The following is an 18,074-nucleotide window of genomic DNA, read 5'->3' on the forward strand; positions in this document are numbered from 1 at the left end:
ATCTTTCTCAAGAACGTACATTTTCTTCCTTTGCAATAGCAGACCATTTACCTGCTCTGCTTGCATGACTGAGCAAGTTTACTCGTAATCTTGTGATTATCTGTGATAGTGCATGATAAGCAATCTTGTTTACTTTTTAGTGGGAATAACTCCCTGCATATTACACAAATGTTACCTCTGGAATTGTAGACTTTTGTGACTCAGGAGTTTCAGACAAGATTCAGATAGATAGCTCTTAAGGATAGTTTTTGTTTAGATAGTGTCTTCTCTTTCAACGAAGTTTATATAATTGGAAGAGGGCTGGAGAACACTAGAGAATGACCAAGGGCGATTTTTTACCTGACCATTTTTCCATCACAGAAACAGTGTTGCTGCAAGGTTTGAGGGGGCCCTGGCAAAGTACCATCTATCTGCTGTCCCCCATCCCTCTGCCACCTCTAGCACATGAATTAAAAACACCTGATTTCTTGATACCTGCACCAGTTCCACTGTTATCTGAAGGCAATCGTTCAAATGTCCTGAACCCAAACCTTCTAGTTATCACCATCATTCGTACCCCTTGATAAATACACCTGTCCAATCCTTTTCCAGAATAATCTAGAATGACCCACATCTTGTGGCAGTGCTTGTAGTCTAAAGAAGGATTTTCTTATCTCTCTTGAACCTATAACAAAATCAGCTGTACTGGAGGATTGCCAGCTTTACTGTCATGAAAAAGAACAATGCTATTTCTCTGTCTAGTCTCAATATCCAAGCAGTCTTACGTTTCCCTTAAGGCTGGTTTTTGCAAGGTTTGTTTCTCTGCTGTTCTACTGATTTAATAATGATTGAATTATCTTGTAAAGGTGCATAGCTTGAGGAAAAAGAGGATATTTTTTTGTTTTAATGCAGCTAATAGGAAGCATCTCTTAATGTGCCTGAACTCTGTACTTTTTGTTGTATTCCTGTTACCGTATTTTTCGCTCTATAAGATGCACCAGACCATAAGACGCACCTAGTTTTTGGAGGAGGAAAACAAGAAAAAAAATATTCTGAATCTCAGAAGCCAGAACAACAAGAGGAATCACTGCAGCGAAAGCAACAATCCCTCTTACTGTTCTGGCTTCTGGGATAGCTGCGCAGCCTGCATTCGCTCCATAAGACGCACACACATTTCCCCTTACTTTTTAGGAGGAAAAAGTGAGTCTTATGGAGCAAAAAATACAGTATATCTGTTAGAGCCTAACTAGAACCTAGGGCAGGGGTCTGCAACCTTTAAGACAAAAAGAGCCACTTGGACCGAAGAAAAAAAACCTGGGAGCCACAAAACCATTGCGACATTTAAAACAGTGGGGAGTGTCAGGGCACACAATGCGCCTCCTCCCCTCGCTAGTATCCGCCCTGGAGCCGCGGCAAAGGTGTAAAAGAGCCACATGCAGCTCTGGAGCCGCGGGTTGCTGACCCCTGACCTAGGGTGTGCTGCTTCTAGCCACTGACCTATATCTCTACCCCAGTAAAAGAAAGGTGTGATGTCAATGCATACAACACTTACTTGCCCAGATTCATTATCTGCTGCTTACAGGTGGCAGGGAAATGTTGAATGTCATTACATTACATCATGCACCTCTTGTAATGTCAAATTAGACTGTAAGTCATTTTGTCAGGGAACCATTTTGCTTTACGTACACCAATTCAAATTTTAAATAACTAAAACCTCCATGTCTGAAGAGAAATAATTAGGAATCCAGGAAGCTGCCTTACACTGAGTTAGCCTAGCTCAGTATTGGCTTAGCTTACCCATGTTGACTGACAGCTTTTCAAGGGTCTTCCACAGCTCTAGCTGAAGTGCTGGGGCCTGAAGCTGGGTCCTCCTCCATTGTTTTTAAGAGAGCTGAAAGTGGCACTATTGGGGCATAATTTCCTGCTGTCACTTCACAAGCCTCATTGCTATCTCTAGTTAAACAGGTTTTGAAAGCTTGGGAACTGCTGCAATAATAAACTGGCAAAACTCATGAAGAGATAATAGCAATGTGCACACTCTCTAGCCAATGGCACCTCCTTCATGCTTCACCTCAGAAATAACTGCCTGTCTGTGAGTATTTGACGCTGTACTACCATACCTGCCTATGTTTCAGGCGTCATATAGAATGACGTATTTGACTGCCAGTTAGAAGACTTCTGAGTTCCTGTCACAGAAACCTGAAATTTAGCCTTCTCCATCAGTTTGTCCTACACAGTATTTGATACAGACCATTTAACATCAGTGCTGCATCAGTGACATATACTGCGGCAAATTTTCTGCCTTTCTTTCTGGCAACTGAGATCAGAGTTCTTTGTCAATAACATCTGGCTTCTTTTCAGTTTCACAGGATAGGTTAACATGCAGAGCAATTCATAGCACTGCCAATAGAAGGATGGAGGAGAATTTTCCCCCAAAAAAGGGAGCCAGATACAATAAATAAAGATGCCTAGGAATATTGCATGATGCCATGCAAGGCAAAACCAGTCTTCATTATTTCACTGAATAAGCTGGGCCCTGGAATTTTAGGAGCAAATTTTGATAGGAATACGACAGATTTATCAAATTCTAGCTGAAATGGAAGTTGAAAAAAATTATCTGCTGGTCATTTCACTCACTCACACACACACTCACAGAGAGAGAGAGAGAGAGAGAGAGAGAGAGAGAGAGAGAGAGAGAAGAGAGAGAGAGAGCATATTTAGTATTTGCTGCAAGTACTGAGTTGGCAGCTACAGTATAAAGGCTGACTCCATCAGTTTTATCCATTGATATTGTTGTATGTTAGGCAGGGGATTAATCTGCATGGTGCCTGATTCCCTTCTAATTCCAGGGTCCTGGATCCTGCAAGGGTTAAAATCTAATGGAGGATATCAACGTTGATTTAGGCAAGGGTCATAGTTGCCACTTAAGTATGGTTCTTAGGTTAACAAAGGAAGTAGCTCTGTGCCATATAGAGAATGCGGGAGGGGGGGTTGGCTCCCTCACCTGATTGGTAATGAGAAAGACAAAAGCGAGTGAGTTTTTGTGAAAGCTGGGCTAGAAGCAGGAAGAAGCCAGAAAGGCAGAGCCATGCTTGATTTCTGCTTGAAGTCAAGGCTTTGACTATGGGCGAACCAGGATTCTTGGGGTGTTCATGCTGTGAGTCCCACCCTCAGGTTGTATATATGTGTAAATAAACCGTATATCATAAGGGCACCACAGCCTCCACTGTCCCTCATTCCAAGGAAACCAAACCTTGGATAAGCACCTGGAACTCCTGGAGTCCTGCACCGCTTGGAGATTGGGGTGGCATGCAACAATATCAATATTACATTTGGAAGATCAAAACTGTTCCCTTTTTTTCCTGCAGGGTCTGTGAACCAAGGGTGATTGGACAAAGAACAGGAAAGGAAAAAAAATATGTTTCAGTTAAGTGAAAAACAAGCAGGAACTGAGATATGGTCACTATGTAACCCTAGTCTCAATTGTAGTCAATAATCTAGAACTTCCATGGCTAGTCCCCATAAGCATTCTTTTGCCTTGATTATAAATACATACCATTAGAAATTGATTTTTTAGAATCTTTCAGCACTTATTTTGCACATATTAGAATGCAGACGAGGGGAAATAATCACATATCATTCTCTTTAATACAGGTAATGGCAACTCCACTGTAGATAGCCTGGTTGCCTGTATTGGGCCCATGGCTAACCCCATCCTGTATAAAAACGTTCTGGGACACTACTGCAGGAAAGGGAAGGCTGACAGAGAAACATGAGCCAGTTTTTATTCTGTTTTCTGTATATGAGTCGTCTGCAGCAAGGATTTTTCTTTTTCTTTTCTTTTTTTGCTGAGTGGGGGTGGGGTGAGGAGGCTTTGCTTTCCAGTGCATGCTTTGTTAATACCAGCTGCCTTCAGCACCTCCTATTTGTGCTGACTGATTTCAGCTGCAGTTCTCTCAGATTATGACTGATGTCATAAAAGCTGCCAGCTGCACAGCCTCTTCACTTTTTCTGGTGATGCTGGCTGGTTGTTGTTTTTTTGCATGCTCAACTGAGCAAATACACCTTAAACACCAAACAAAGCCCTTAGCGAGAATGGGTACAAAAGCTTACTTAAGCAAGCAATTTGGCAGATTATATAGCATTAACACATGACAATGTAATTGTTTGCATTTAAGTTATAGCTGTCTTTATCCAGACCTACTCCGCTGCTGTGTTCTATTCTTTTAGTTTAGGTATCCATCATATGCAACACAGGTACCCAAATGCACTCCTATTCCCTGTGTATCTTTCTTTCTTCCCTCTTCTAAGCATTGCTTTGGATATAGCCTTGTTGTTTAGTCATTTAGTCGTGTCCGACTCTTCGTGACCCCATGGACCAGAGCACGCCAGGCACTCCTGTCTTCCACTGCCTCCCGCAGTTTGGTCAAACTCATGCTGGTAGCTTCGAGAACACTGTCCAACCATCTCGTCCTCTGTCGTCCCCTTCTCCTTGTGCCCTCCATCTTTCCTAGCATCAGGGTCTTTTCCAGGGAGTATTCTCTTCTCATGAGGTGGCCAAAGTATTGGAGCCTCAGCTTCATGATCTGTCCTTCCAGTGAGCACTCAGGGTTGATTTCCTTAAGAATGGATAGGTTTGATCTTCTTGCAGTCCATGGGACTCTCAAGAGTCTCCTCCATTACCATAATTCAAAAGCATCAATTCTTCAGCGATCAGCCTTCTTTATGGTCCAGCTCTCACTTCCATACATCACTACTGGGAAAACCATGGCTTTAACTATACGGACCTTTGTTGGTAAGGTGATGTCTCTACTTTTTAAGATGTTGTCTAGATTTGCCATCGCCTTTCTCCCAAGGAGCAGGCGTCTTTTAATTTCGTGACTACTGTCATATAGCCTTAGCAGAGGTCAAAATTAATCACATCACATGGATACATTGATCTCGGTTTGGCAAACTTAGCAGAGCTATTTCATGATCATATCTTATACTCTTTTCTCACTCTCAGTTTTAATTTTACTTGTTAGCTCTTTCTGCATTTAGCTGTCCCCAGTAGCTGAAGATCATCAGGCTCTAGCAACCCTGTTCACCTCACCCTGCAGCATCAATGTACTCCTTTAGTAAACTGATAGTTTGAGGAAGGGGTTCAACCATACACTGGGAATTTAAGTTTGTGCAACTAAAGTGAATCAAAACACTGTACTGCCCTAGTGCAACAAATCCGCTTTTTAAAAATGCTTTTGCATTTAGGAAAGCGATGGAGAAATGCACTGAAGACTGGAATAAACGATAGATTAACAGGAAGTCATGTAAATATCTACAAACACATCACAGTGAAGGCTTTTTGTTGTATAACCGCTCTGTAAACAAATCAGAACAAATATTCAATAATGACCATCAATAATGACCGGAGATAGTCTAACCACTGCCTAAGCTTTCTGCAACCAAATTAGGACAAATGCTGAATAAGGAGGTCATCTGTCTGGCGAAGCCCTGTAATGGCTTCAGGCAACTTTAACTGCTTCTTGTTCTTTCTACTGAAAAGCAGCAGCTTCCCTTCTTCCTGCAATGGGCCCCACAAATCCTAAAGCTGCTCTTGATTCACAGCAAGGATTTCATAATTAAATACTTGGTGTATAAATAGAGGGAAGAATCCTGTGCAAGAAAGCAAACTAAGGCCACATGTATACACACACTAGGGAAAGAGGCAGCCTGGGCGTCTATTTACTCAAAGTCTGGTGTTCCAGAATCCAGAATCTATGAAAATATTATCCATGTGATTTTATTTCCAAGATGAATGTTGGCAGACATTTATGAATACATTGCCAGACTCCAGTTCATGCAAGAGAAGAGGCATAGCTAAAGGATGTTTAGCTAAAGCCCATTAAAGTCAATGTGAGTCTTTTGTAATGCAATATTCATAAATTGATTACCGGTAGTTAGTTGCTTTTCTACCATGTACAGGAAGTATATAAGACAAGCCAAACAGGATGAAACATCCCAAGATAAAAGCAATCAAACAGTACCCAAAAGAGAACAGCTCTTAAAGCAATATTCTGCCTGACGTTTAAAACATTTTTGTACTGTAAAGAAAGATTTCTAAAATATATATATGCTTCACATGTATTTACCTCTCAAAGAATTGCACATGAAGGAACTAGGTGCTCATCTCTGGAAAAGGAGCCCCACAAGGTGGTCACCGCATCACTGAAATTATTAAATCTGAAAATATCAGTTTCAGTAAAAAAGAAAAAAAGGACACAGAAAACACCCTTAAAACTGAGATGGCAGGGAGGACTACAGAAGGCAACAATTCCTGCAAAACAATATTATGCACCCCAAAAAGAAAATGGGCATCTTACAAAGATTAAAACAGTCTTATAGTCTTAGAAGGCATACGAATATGCAAACGAACCACCTGGGAGAGTGCTAACTAGGCTTTGGGAAGGAGGAGGGCGGACTCTAGGCCCGTCAGTGCCTCACGTCTCCTTCTCAAAGTCTCACTTACCAAGCTTTGAGACTGCAGCCCTGCAGCTCAGCACCCAGTGCATGTGCACTGCTTGCGCGGCCCTAAATGCTCCCATGCCAGTGTGTGGGGAAAGATAATAATGGCACAAGGTCACCCAGAGAGTTTCAGGGCCAGGTGGGGATTTGAACCCAATGTTCAACACTCTAGCTATTATACTACACTTGCTCTCTTGATTGTGATATTTCACTCATGTGAAATGGGTGTGTGAGAAGCCTGTGGGCTTCTCCTACACATCTGGCTGAACACTGTGGGAAACATGATGCTGGACTAATAGAAAGGCCCTGGGTCTGTTCCGGCAGGGCTCTTCTTATCATTCTGTGGTAACGGATGGAGAAAAATTGACAACATAGGAAATGGCATGTATGTGAGAACCAGAGGTGGAAATCTTGGGCTTAAAAAATGGTTTGTGGTATTCAAGAGAAGTGAACAAGCAAACGGAGAAAGTGAAAGAAGAGAAAGGAAGGAACTGAACTGACAAAAAGTAAATAGAGGGAGCTTGAACTGAACATAGTAAAGTAGGCATTGAGAGTCTGCGGCCTTCAAATGTTGCTGGACTACAACTCCCATCATCCATGACTGTTGGCCATGCTGCCTGGAGCTGATGAGAGTTGGAGTCCAGCAGCATCTGCTAGGCCACAGATTCCTTATCCTTGTAGCAAAGGAAGCCAGCACAAATAATAGTATAGAGCAGGCTTCACAAACCTGGTGCCCTCCAGTTGTTTTGGAATACAACTCACATCAGCCCCTGACAGCATGGTCCTGATAGCTGAGGCTCATGGGAATTATAGTCCAAAACAGTTGGAATACACCAGGTTGGGGAAAGATTATACAGTCATACTTTGGATCCTGAATGCCTCAAACCTGGAAGTGATTGTTCCGGTTTGTGCGGCTTCCGAATGTTTTGGAAATCAAATGGACTTCTGGAACGGATTCCATTCGACTTCCAAGGTACCACTGTAGTTGCTTTCAGACCCAGCTACAGTGTACCCTAGAGCATGGATTCCAGAATAATTAAAGCACTCCCCAAACTTTAATTATTAGGATCTTGTGACACTGCGGTTTGTAACAAATTAAACTGTAGACCTTTGAGGTGACTGTCCTGGTTTCAAGCTCGGAGGGAAACCTGTTCAGTTTCCTCTCCATCCTGAATAAATGTATGGCCATGTTGTTGTGCAGCTCTTCTGTGAAAACCCTCAAGAGAAAACTTTCCAATTTATCTTGGGAGTGAGGCAAGCTGAAAAGGGCAACAAAACCACACTAGCTGCAGAAATGTTGACGGCAAGCTTTGAAGTGAACCTAGGCTGCCGCCTCAAGTTGTAGGGAGCAGGCTGAGGCAGGAAATGAGAAGCACGCTGAATTAATCACTTGATGCTCTGATTAAGAGGCATGGGACTCTGTATCATGTGATAGCTAAAACTCTAAGCTCCGGTCCCTCAGACATTATTTGGTACATGAGAAATTTGAACAGACAGATGGGAGTCATGAGCAGGATTACAACTACTATTAAGCGCAAAAAACGAACTGAGTCAATTATAAATGGAATGTCCAACAATCAGAAGAATACAGTATAGGAATGGCTTCAATGGAGACCTCCTGTTTTGTTTTGATTTTAATGTGTATGTAACAGTGTATATCACAATCACATCCCCTTTTCTGAATATCCCTGAACCAGAGTAAAATCTTTCCTGCCCAAGAAACAACCTGTGTGCCAGGAATGATCCTGCATTGCTCCTAGACTAGGCATTGCTATCTGCTCTGCTCTCAGATCAGATTTGTGGAACAAGTGCTTCCAGAGAGCTCACAACCCGTGCAGCCAGTCAGGCATAAGGTGTGGAGTCTGTTCCTTCTCCAAGGATGGAAGATCTTCATGCAAAAGCCTGAAACTGCTGATACAGTAAACAGCTTTATTGAAACCTGTTTATAAGGCATCTTTTACTATGTGAAATGGGGTGTATGGGGTGTTAGGGTGGGGGTACTACCTCTGGACATGTCATGCTCCTTCTAGGGTTTGTCCACCTTTGGTCTCCACTCTGCTCTCAGCTCTCACCTGTACTACTTGATCTGATCTCCGCAGGATGGGGTAGCATATAAATGTACAGTGGTACCTCAGGTTACATACGCTTCAGGTTACATACGCTTCAGGTTACAGACTCTGCTAACCCAGAAATAGTGCTTCAGATTAAGAACTTTGCTTCAGGATGAGAACAGAAATCGTGCTTCGGCGGCGCGGCAGCAGCAGGAGGCCCCATAAGCTAAAGTGGTGCTTCAGGTTAAGAACAGTTTCAGGTTAAGTACGGACCTCCGGAACAAATTAAGTACCTGAGGTACCACTGTAATGAATACTTGAATAAACAAAAGACTGAAGCTTTCCTGTTTTTAAAAGAATCCATCTCTCTCCTACTTTTCCTTAGTTCCCATTTATCTGTACATTTCCAACAGGGAAATAAAACTACGCAATATAAACAAAAACATTGGTTAGTGGCATATATTCACTTGAATATTAATGCATATGAAAAATTCGACAGGGGGGAATGTGGGGAATATCTGAAGCTGCTTACTGAGCCTGAACACAGGTCCATATAGTCCATTATTATTATTTACTCACTCTGGCTATGACACTCCAAGGTTTCAGCGCCTAACTAAAGTGTTGAAAGTGTAGAAAAGGAAGCTGCCTAATGCAAACTCTTTGGCCCTCTAGACTCAGGGAACATTGGGGAACCTTTGAACCTTCAGGTGTCTCTGAATTGCCCTGCTATCTTATGATGAAGGGCAGTATATGTCTAATAAAACACCACCACTAACAACAACTGCAGCTCCCGTCATCCAAGGTCATTGCCAAATGGTTTTATTTTGCAGCGAAAAATAATTTAACACAACTAACATTATATGTGGAACTATAATAAAGATGGGTGACACCCTTTAATCTTGTTTGCACAGACTCCTGTGTTTGTCATCTATAGGTTGTTCTTTGAGGAGTGGTTTTGCAATCAATCTTCCATCAGTTCAGTGGCTTGATGTCTAACAGGTTTTTGCTAAGAATCAGTCATGATGGCAAATCAATATTAGGTTTAACAACATAGACTTGATTTCTACCGACTTTGGAAAAACTAATAAATAATAGGGCACAACTTCAGTGGTTTCTTATCTATAAATGCTGCAACCACTGAGTTTTGTTGTTGTTGTTGTTGTTTTTAAAAGAAAACTGTCAGCACCGCCCTTGAGCCAGTGTCACCAACTGGACTCATCCACTTCAGCCCGAATGGGCTAGGCGAGCTGGGTAGCACTTCCAGAGACCACCTTCTGCACAGGAACAGGTCAAAGTGCTGTGGACTCACAGCTTAGAGTTGTGAGCACCGGATTCACTTCCACAAGAAGACAGTCGTCGCACAGCAGAGTATAGCAGAGCATAAACGACTTGGAGAGCAGCTCTGTAGAATATCTTCTTTATTCTATCTACAACTATAATACACAACTATATACAGAGCTAAATGAGGTCTAAACATAAATGAATGCTGAACTGCACTGAGTGTCTGCAGCTGCTCTTAGCAGCAACCTTATCTATACACACGATCTCTCTCTAACACTCAGTCTCTCTCTCTCTCCCCGACACTTTGATGTGAGGCTGGAGCGGAATAAGTAGAGAGCAGAAACCGCCCCTCCTCTCTGGAGAATCAGCAGAGAACATCAGCAGATTCTTGGATATGGGAGGGGTGAAATCTCCTCAAAAACGAAGTACCTTATAGGGCTTTGACTAAAATTTTAAAACTTTAAATGTCCATTCCATCTACATGGAGCATAGCACAAGTAACTTAATTAGAAATAAGTTGAAGTGTGAGCCATTCATGCTCCATAATCCCCACTTTGAGAGAACCTCCCAATCAGTGATCAAGATAAATGAGCAAAACATTAATAACAACAATGGATAGGATTTTCTCAATGGCATTTTGACCATATTTTATCAATATGGAATTTCAGAACATGGGGGCTTGCTGGCAAACATTATGAAAATAATGTTTATAAGATTTATTCGTTTACAACTTGAAAATAGGGTTGTTGACTAGTTGCTGAAAGTGTTTTTATGTGATAGAATATAACAGCTGTTATCTTAAAATAATGTGGTAGTTACCATATGGGAGCTCGGAAAATTTCTTCCCATAGTGACAGGGCTTGTCAAAATATTGAACACTTGGATGAAATGCAGAACACTTGGAAGATAGGCTTCGTTGCCTTTAAAAAGAACATGCACTGCTATTTTCCCCTCTTCCCCCTGGACATTTCACTCCCTCCCTCTAGTTGTGCCGTGTTTGTAACTAGATAATTTCATGTGTGGGGAGGCTTCCAATTCTATGCCCCCATGGACTAGCCAGGTGGTGAGTTAGGAAGAGCCATTTATCTTAATACAATACAATGGCTATAGCTCAGCGGAAGAACATCTCCTATACATGCAGAAGGTCCCAGGTTCAGTCCCCAGCATCTCCAGGTAGGAGAGGAAGAGAAACTTGCCTTAAATCCTGATGAGCCAATACACAATACTAAACTAAATGGACCAGTGGTCTGGCTCAGTATAAGGCAGCTTCCTATGTTCCTAACAGCTTCTGAAATCTCCATTTCTCCATGTTCAGAGAATGTTACTGCGACTCAGAAAACGTCGTACAAAATGCCAGCTGCTGTAGGCAATTGACATGAACCTCTAGTTTTCTTTTTCTACTGACATTACTCAATGCTTGGATGTATTTTGCATAATTAGGTAAGGACCCCATGACGGTTAAGTCCAGTCAAAGGCGACTATGGGGTGTGGCGCTCATCTCACTTTTCAGGCCAAGGGAATCAGTGTTTGTCCACAGACAGCTTTCCGGGTCATGTAGCCAGCATGACTAAACCACTTCTGGTGCACGGAAGACTGTGACAAGCGCCAGAGCACACAGAAATGCCGTTTACCTTCTCGCCACAGCAGTACCTATTTATCTACTTGCACTTTCGAACTGCTAGGTTGGCAGGAGCAACAGGAGCTCACCCTGTTGTGTGGATTTGAACCACCGACCTTCCGATCAGCAAGCCCAAGAGGTTCAGTGGTTTAGGCCACAGCACCACCTGCATCCCTTTACCTTCACATAATTAGGGCACAATCCAAACTTGGCCGCTGCCTGGCAGGGTTTAACAGGATAGTGGGGCCACTGCAACATATGTAGGTGGAAGGTTGGGGGCAAGCAGATAGCTGTGCCAGGAATTTGGCCGGGATTGGGGTCAATGCAGTCACATGATGGCAATGGCGTTAGTTCAGTTCCACCGCAGAACACCTCATTTTGGGGTTTTCTGCTGGATGCATTTCTGCCCACTTTAATGTTTTTGGGCAGAAGAGGGAGCGCCATACTGGCAGTGATGTTAGCTTCCCTCCACCGGCAGAGATAAGCAGGAAGAAGAAGGAAGGGGCAGGAAGTGGAGGGGATGGCACCAGCCCTGGTCAATCTTTGACCATACTGGGCCCAGTTGACACTGCATCCAGAGTAGGAGCATGCATTATATTTCATTATTTTTATTGTGGAACACTGTGATTATTCTCCTCAAAGAAAAGCAGAGTATAAATATCAGTATAACTAAGCCCTGGCTATACTACCTTTTGAGGAGATGGCACAGGGCATGCAGACATGGGTAGTGGAACTCTTTTTTTTTTTAAAAAAAGAAACAGCTTCAGGGCTGAAGCTATACTCAGGAGACTGGTCTGAGCTGTACAAGAACAGCGTTGTCATGGTAGATCGTGAAGAGCAGGAGCTCATCGTGGCTGCCCCTATAGCAACACCACATGAGAGTCCCTAGCCATGCCCCAAGAGGAGTTCAAAAATGCAGGCAGCTGTGTTGCTCCATATTTCATTTCTTTATTTTATTGTGTTTATTACCCTTCCTTTCTTTTCTCATGGAATCCAAAGTGCCACGCATGTGATTCCTAGGCTGAGCTAGAAACACCCTCCACATTGTCATTTTGAACACTTCTAAAACTGGCTGTTAAACTCTGCAAATCTGATAGAATTCATTAAAGAAGATATTGCTGCAAAAATGTCGGCTTAAGGAACTCATACACACACACACATACACACAAAAAGCATATATTTATATCCCCAACTTTTACCTAGCATAATAAATAGCACAATGACCAATTTAGTAGGCAATCATGGAATAGCGGTCAGCATGTCAGACTTTGGCTGAAGAGACCTGGGTTGCCATCCCTGATTAGCCATGAAATCTGTGGCGTGACCTGCCTTAGGCCAATCAGACTAGGCTACTTCATGAAGGGATCAAGCACCTAGACACACCACCCCCCAAACTGACAACAATTACCAAATACTGCTCCAGCAGATGTTATTATCTGCTGGGGGGAGGGGGAATGAGTCCCTGCTCCACTACAGCACTTTGCAGCCTAAGTCCCAAGTTAGGTTCAGTCCCATCTCTAAAGAATCTCAATTGCTGAAAATGGCCTCTTGGTGAGACATCCAAGCCCATTTCTGGTCAAAGAAGACAACACTGGGCTACATGAATCAATATTCATAGGTGCCATGAAGGATGATTTTGAATGGAAGGGGTGGAAAAGGGGCTCAGGTCACCTTTCCCTTTCTGATGGTTCTCCACTCCAAATAAGCAGCTCCTGCCCTTCCACAGTTAAAAACATGAATGAGCAACATTTTGAATCCATAAGTGGGAAGCAGCTGTACATCTTTTTGGGAGAGAAACTGTTATGTACTGAAGTTCTCACCCTGGGCCAGCAGGGGGATACTGTAGATAGTTATGCAAATGAAGGATCGAAAGTGACGTTCAGTGATTGGCTAGTTACAGAAAATGGTTACTGTTGTATTCTAGTGGAGCTCTATATAAGCAGGCTGACTGAGCTCCTCAGTTCAGTTCCGTTCCAGCTTACAAATAAAGAGCTGCTTTGGAAGAATCGCTGTGTCGTCTGATATGTTCGCCCACAACTTAACAGAAACAGTGAGAGGTGGAAGGATAAAGCACGCCTTTCCCCTGGTTTCTTTTTATTTAATATTGCCCCTTTCAAGCTGCTATTCTTTTTGAAAATGGTATCGTGTATATCAAGGGCTTTGTCACATGTATTTGCTTGAAGCATGTAGTCAGGCTCCAACTTGTAAGTGAGCCAGAAAGACAAACAAAATCATCTGCTAACCCTCGTGCCTGATGTAAACATAGGCATTTAACTTGCATTGAGTGTTGTTGTCAGTTTCCTGATGCCTGTGCTGCTCTCTTATATCTCTGAGTTGTAATTTGAACTCCAAAGCAGTAACAAAGACTGACAAGTATATCTATTAACCAGGCTTCACTTTAATCATCTGGATTCAGTTTCTGAACTTTCCAGTACTGTCTCTGCATCAGATGTCACAAGTATTACATCTTTCTACTGCCGAAAAATGTTAAGATAGCAAAAAGGAGAAAGCAAATTCCATTGAGCAAACACACTTTTCACTGTAGTGAAGCACGGCAAATGAAAAGGAGAAGGAAAACACAGGTGGGGAGGGAGGAGCATGGAATGCTTTCCCTCCCCACCTACGTTTCCCTTCTTCATTTCATCCCCAATTCTTCACAACAGCATTTCCCCTCACCATTTCATAATGTCTTCCTATCAAACCACTAACCCACAAAGCCCCACTCAAGTATTACTCCGCATGCCCATTTGTCTCCTGACAAGCAAGACTCCCATCTTGGCAAGAGAGCAGCTTCAGCCTCCAGATAAGAATACATGGCGCAAAGGCAAGAGAGAGCTTGCTCAGTGGTAAGGAAAAAGGAAGTGTGTTTATTTGGAGGGAGGATAGAAAGATATGTGTGAATATAAGGAAACTGCCCCAGAGAGAAGGAAGTATCTGCCACCGCAAGCAAGCAGGCAGGAGGCGGGGCATGGCATCCAGATCCAAATCTGCCATCCCTCCAGAGCAGGAGTCAGCAAACTTTTTCAGCAGGGGGCCGGTCCACTGTCCGTCAGACCTTGTGGGGGCAGGACTATTTTTGTGGGGGGGGGATGAACGAATTCCTATGCCCCACAAATAACCCAGAGATGCATTTTAAATAAAAGCACACATTCTACTCATGTCAAAACACGCTGATTCCCAGACTGTCCACGGGCTGGATTGAGAAGGTGATTGGTCCGGATCCGGCCCCCGGGCCTTAGTTTGCCTACCCATGCTCCAGAGTGTTGCTTGAGGCAACTGGCTCAGAAAGGCTCAATGGTAGCTCTGGCTCTGGTTCATTGCCACCAGACCCAGGAAGGCAGGGTCCTGACTACCTTCAGCTAAAAACGCTGCTTATCATGTTCAAGGTGCTTAGAAGTCATTAGAATGGGGTGGTGTTTAGGAGTTGCTGGGGGCGAGATTTCAGCTTGGGGGAAAATGTTATTTTTGCTACTCTTTGGACTATGTTCTTGTATTCCTTTTGTTAGGCCTCATTATGAATTGTTAAGTGGATTGTTTAATCAAAGTATACAGTTTTTTTAGTATGAGATGTTTTAATTAATCTATGGCTGTTGTTCTTGTTATATCTTGAAATGTTATATTTTAGTATGTGCATTTTTCTGATGCCATGAGCCACTTTAAGCATGGGTCACCATGCAAAAGCCGCATACAGATAAGCAATGATGATGAAAAAGTGGCTTTGCTGAACCTTGTAAATAAAGGAAGGCAAATCACACTTTTCTCATTATTCTGGGGTGTTGCAAAAATCCAGAAATATTTCATTTCACCTTATGTGCTTTAAAATAATGTCCATATTTTAACTGCATCTGGATTTGGTAGCACAAACAGGTAGTCCCAGTGAAGCCTAATCGAAGTAAGACTGGATGTAGCATATGATTGTGTTTGAAGTCTTACTACTGTTCAGCATGCCTGTTTGTATGTTAACAACAATGTCAAGATTGTCCTTGTAAATCATTTATGCAAGGCAGCTCAGTTGTCATCGTTCTCATAGACCATAAAATGAATTTACTCAGACAGAAAGCTTCGTTATCCAAGGCTGCATATGATCATCTCAAGGCATGCAAAATATATTCCATGTGAGTGCAAGGACAATTAAAAAGTATTAAATCTGTTGCCATCCATTCACATTTTACAGCAGAAACTGATTTTGGAGATACGCAAAGATTTTATCTCAAGCTCTGTTTGATCAGCTGATAATCAGACCTTCTATCATGTTCTTCTTTCCTATTAGCTACACAAACGGAAAGAGTTCTCTATCCTTTTCATGCTTTTCATCATCTTACAGATTCTTTTCTGGGGCAGGGGCATGGAGAAATACTTGCTTTCAATCAGCCATTTCTATAGTCCCTATTAAATATAATCCGTATCACAAAGGAATAAAAACACAACATTTTCTTAAAAGAGTAAAATGAACTCACCAAAGTATGTGTTTTCTCTTTAGCATGAGGCATTAATCATCTGCTGCAGCAATCCAAGCATTGCCCTCAATCAAAGATTGGACATACTGTTCACCACACACAGGTTGCAGTTCTTATCTTGTTTCTTTCTAATTAAATCTTAGAGTCATAAGCAGCAAACAACTGAGAGATAAATTAGACAGTGGAATCCAAACCACAGCACAAAATTATTGCTCAACTTCTAGAAGAGGCGAGTGGTTGCTTGTGCCATGATAGTTTCTGCTTATGAAGCTGTTGAGGCAGTCATCTGCAATCCTGCTTTCAATGCTATATTTTGACCCACAAACACTGTGGGGTGATCACGCAGCTTCGTTTCCAATCAGTGCATATCCTCCTGTGACATCCTGATGAAATTCTGCAATATTTCATACCATGAATATTCCAAGTGGTGCCGCTTGAAGCTCCACCACTGACCTGAGCAACTCTCTTCTGCCATGCAGCTGACCTTCGGCAAGAAGCCAGTTCTCCAGGGCCCCATATATAAGGAAAATCATAGCATTGCTTGCAAACGGTTGAAGCTTTACAGCAAAATATTCTATTTGGATGCCTACTTTACAAACCATCTGTTCTGTGGCGTAATATTTTGCATGCACATTCTTGCTTTAGTTCCTACAAACATACGTATGTGTGTGTGTGTGTGTGTGTGTGTGTGTGTGTGTGTATATATATATATATATATATATATATATATATATATATATATATCATTATTGATAGGGTTAAACAGGGGAACCAGACAGATGGGAGTTTACTGGCACATTTTCTTTTTCATACTATGCCAATCAGCTTTTATGAATTTATTAGAAGACAAAACAAACAAAAATGAAGAAGCACAACCAACCTTAGGCAATTGGCTCTTGTACATGTGTGCTTAGCCATGATAACCATTCCATTCCATTCCCTCTCCCACTCAGTTCCCGCCCCTCCCCGTTTGTATTCTATATGGTAAGTGAGCAACCCCATTCTTATTTACATTGTTTTTGTCCTCCACTGTTGTAAACAAAATCTGCCCTTCTTCCCTTATGGGGTATCCCAGTGTCCTTAAGTGGGTTACTTATCGGTAGGAGAAAATAACAGAGGCCAACCAGAGAATATGGAGAAGCAAAGCAGCTAGTAAGCCTGATCTTTATTAAAGCTGTTGCAACAGGGTGCTCCCCTCACACGCAGGAGGACGGAGGAGGACCCTGAACAAAGAATTCCCTGCCCTGGAGCTCAAGACCACCCCTCCATACATCATACATACATCACAGAAGGGGTGTAACCCAAGACCACCCCCCACAAACATCATACCTACATCACAGAAAAGGCGGTCTACAACAGAAATTTGAATGTTGTTGTTTTTCCTGTCTGCCAGGTTATCTGATAATGCCTTATCTGATTGCCTTTCCTGGTAGTCTGGCCATTCCTTTGAGATGGTGATTTCCCAATTCCTGAGACAATGGGAAGGTTCCCTCACCCCCCTCCCTCCTTGCAGAGAAAACATTTGGTCAATTGGGGAGTCAAAATGGTTTCAGGACAGTCTTCCTGTGCTGCTCCAGACATGTGGTCCACATATCTATGTACATGCTTGGTTGGTAAATTTATGAACATTTATTATATATATAAAAGACCTTAATTTTTTTATTACACCACCACACAGCTAGGGTTTCCCCCTAATATTTTTTGTACTTTTGCAAACCTTGAGGTTTCCCTGACCCTGCTGATACTTCTTTCATGTGTTGATGTGGTCATTTTGACTACATAAGCAAGAACACACACAGGGGCATGGCTGGGGGGGGGCACAGCACCAGGTGCAATTTTTTGGAGGGGGCGTGACAAGGCGCCCCCATGACAAGCTCCCTCATTGGAGCCTGGCTCTGGCACGCAAGGGACCTGCTGAGGCAGCTTTCTTGCACTCAGCTGCAGCAGCCCTTCTCCTGGGACAAGCGTGACCCGGGGGTGAAGTGCGGGAGAGGCAGCGGCAGCATCGCCGCCCCTTTTCTGCTCTGCGCTTCGCATGCGAGGGAGCTGCCAGGAAGAAACAAGCAAATATAAGCTTTGGGGTTTTTTGTGGTGCAAAAAGCCTACTTTTTATGTACTAGAAATAACACAACTGGACTTAACAGCATACCAGCCTTTGCAGAGAAGCCAGAGGACCTTAAATATAGG

General features: G+C 42.7%; 1 long non-coding RNA gene across 1 annotated transcript; it reads right to left on the reverse strand.

Annotated features, from left to right (window-relative positions):
* Positions 1-2,913: 2,913 nt before the first annotated feature.
* LOC310759203 lies at positions 2,914-16,343 on the reverse strand. Its single transcript, XR_014546264.1, has 3 exons — positions 15,888-16,343; positions 6,108-6,198; positions 2,914-4,044 (listed from the first exon to the last, which is right to left on the reverse strand). It is a non-coding gene; the product is annotated as an uncharacterized lncRNA (long non-coding RNA).
* Between the last annotated feature and the right edge of the window lie 1,731 nt (positions 16,344-18,074).

This window comes from Podarcis filfolensis (assembly GCF_964270895.1).
Source record: "Podarcis filfolensis genome assembly, chromosome: 3".
Lineage (NCBI taxonomy): Eukaryota > Metazoa > Chordata > Lepidosauria > Squamata > Lacertidae > Podarcis > Podarcis filfolensis.